Source organism: Oncorhynchus keta, chromosome 10 (genome assembly GCF_023373465.1).
Source record: "Oncorhynchus keta strain PuntledgeMale-10-30-2019 chromosome 10, Oket_V2, whole genome shotgun sequence".
NCBI classification, from domain to species: domain Eukaryota; kingdom Metazoa; phylum Chordata; class Actinopteri; order Salmoniformes; family Salmonidae; genus Oncorhynchus; species Oncorhynchus keta.
Window position 1 is genome coordinate 32,486,782 of NC_068430.1, and position 3,016 is coordinate 32,489,797.

The following is a 3,016-nucleotide window of genomic DNA, read 5'->3' on the forward strand; positions in this document are numbered from 1 at the left end:
ATACCTTTTTATGACTAGGCCTAGGCTATTGATGATCCGATGTTAATGTGTTAACTATTTCATGATTTTTGTATTATGTGTAATGATTAAGATCATGTTTTCACCTATTCTTTCGTGTGACTAAGGTAAACAAAGGAGATGAGGCCGCTAGACTAAACTATTGTGATTACAGCCCTGGACTGCATGAAAACAGTGCCACTGTGTGGCTAACAGTGAGTAGTGCACATATTGGGCCCTTGGAGAAAAAGGCTCTTGGAATGAGCCTCACATAGGGTTTTAAAGGGAGGGTCACTTTCGAAGTTTACCAGTACACTACCAGAATTTTGTTAACTTTCAAGGATTTTATGTAATTATTCACAAGTGGCCCTTTTGGTTACTTCAGATTATCTCAGTTATCTGTAATTCTCTGGCCCTCTGTGTGGCTGGTCTTCTCATTTTGCCATAACTTTGGAAGTATGCTTGGGTCATTGTCCATTTGGAAGACCCATTTGCGACCAAGCTTTAACTTCTTGACTAATGTTTTGAGATGTTGCTTCAATATATCCACATGATTTTCCTTTCTCATGCTGCCATCTATTTTGTGAAGTGCACTAATCCCTCCTGCAGCAAAGCACACCCACAACATGATGCTGTCACCCTGTGCTTCACAGTTCGGATGGTGTTCTTCGACTTGCAAGCCTCTCCCTTTTTCCTCCAAACATAACGATGGTCATTATGGTCAAACAGTTCTATTTGTCCCCATGTGCAGTTGCAAACCGTAATCTGGATTTTTTGGAGCAGTGGCTTCTTCCTTGCTGAGCAGCCTGCTGAGCAGCCTTTCAGGTTATGTCAATATATGACTCGTTTTACTGTGGATATAGATACTTTTGTACCTGTTTCCTCCAGCATCTTCACAAGGTCCTTTGCTGTTGTTCTGGGATTGATTTGCACTTTTCGCACCAAAGTACGATCATCTCTAGGAGACAGAACGCGTCTCCATCCTGAACGGTATGACGGCTGCGTGGTCCCATGGTGTTTATACTTGCGTTCTATTGTTTGTATAGATGAACGTGGTACCTTCAGGCATTTGGAATTTGCTCTCAAGGATGAGCCAGACTTGTGGAGGTCTACAATTTTTTTTTCTGAGGTCTTGGCAGGTTTCTTTTGATTTTCCCATGATGTCAAGCAAAGAGACACTGAGTTTGAAGGTAGGCCTTGAAATACATCCACAGGTACACCTCCAATTGACTCAAATGATGTCAATTAGCCTATCAGATGCTTCGAAAGGCATGGCATAATTTTCTGGAATTTTCCAAGCTGTTTAAAGGCACAGTCAACTTACTGTATGTAAAATAAAATGTATGACAGCTTTTTTTTTTACAAACTTTTATTTATTTTACTATGTCAATATGTCTTTGTTAATGTGTTGGCACCAAAACAGAGTTAATTGAAAATGCCATGGTTGGTTAATGCTTTTTTAATTAATTAGTCTATTTTCTCTTTAACCATACGGTCTATCCACTAGAAACTCATGAACAATATGGACACAGATATAGAACATTTATACTATATATGAATACATTTAAAAGTTATTTAAGTATACATTACCAAAGTTACCCAAGATTGCCATAGATGACATGTTAATTACCAAAATGACTAAATGTTTTGGTAACTGTGTTAAAATACTGGTAGCTGTACAACCCTACTCGCACATGAAACACAGAGCTCGACATCACAAAACAACTAGTTAAATCTGTATAAAAAGTAGGTTGCCTTTATTAGAAGTCGGGAAACCAAAATGTCATCAACATCATTGTTGTCGTTAATACTTTAAGACCACAATATTGCCTTCATCATCATTACCATCATCGTCGCTACTCACTTTTCCACAACATGCAAAATATTCAACAGTTCAGCGTTCCCATTCCACAACACTGACAAAAGCTTCTCGGCGCAATCACCTGTAAGAATCACAATTTTGCTTACATTTACATTGCCAGTACAATTTAAGATACATAGAAAAAAAACTAATGAAAAGCAATATAAATGCAGGGATATTGAAGAAAGGATGGGAAAGAAATAGTAAGTCCATTGTTTATCATGGTCATGTGTTCATGTTAAACAGGGGGATTCAAATCTGGGCCTGGAGGTACACAGCACTACTGGTTTCAATCCTTCCCCTGATTCAAACCTCTTACCATGTAAGAGAGTTCTCTGGCCAACCAGTGACATGAATCATTTGATTAACTAGCAGAAAAGAAGCCTAAAAGTATGGACCTTATAGCCCTGTGTGGGATCCCCTACTGCCTGGACACAGAAACCCCACACAGTACAAGCATTGTGTCATTCAGGAACATGATTACAAGCCCTATACTAAGATGACCAGTCCAAATTAACTCCTAACCCTAAGGCTCATGTGGAGCCAAGGCTTGAATAGGCAATTTGGTAATCAAAAACGTTTGATTCTTGTCATCAAAATTTGCTAATACCCATCTTTGATCTACAGAAGTGCTTGGACCTATAGGGGCCAGTTTGGAGTTAGGCATATAAACACTGCCGTCAGAACCAAAGTTTGGTTTTGGTCTGCTGAAACATCTTCTAGGGCACATATTTGCAGTCTTGAGCGATTTGGTACTGGTCAGAACATCATTGGGTCTGACAGATAGGCCAAAAAATATATACATACAGTGGTCCCTTGGTATAATAACAGCTTTGATCTCAGTCAGCTAGGTCTTCTATTTCATTATTTTCTTTGACAGACATCCCCTCCACGTCATCCTCTAATACTATGTTAGATCTATGGCTTCAGTTGGTCAACATCCGAGGCAGAGCACTCATTTGCGGAATTCCAAAGCTACCAAAGCTACCACTAGCCCCAACGCCCTAGGCACTCCTGTAGGCCGGGTGGAATCATTTCAGATCTACAGGTTTAGTATTCATACTAACTAACATCCCTCCAATCCCCATGTATTACGCCATACCGAGAGCCCCTCTAGTTTGGTAGTACCAAGGGAATATAAGGCAATAAGAAACTGAG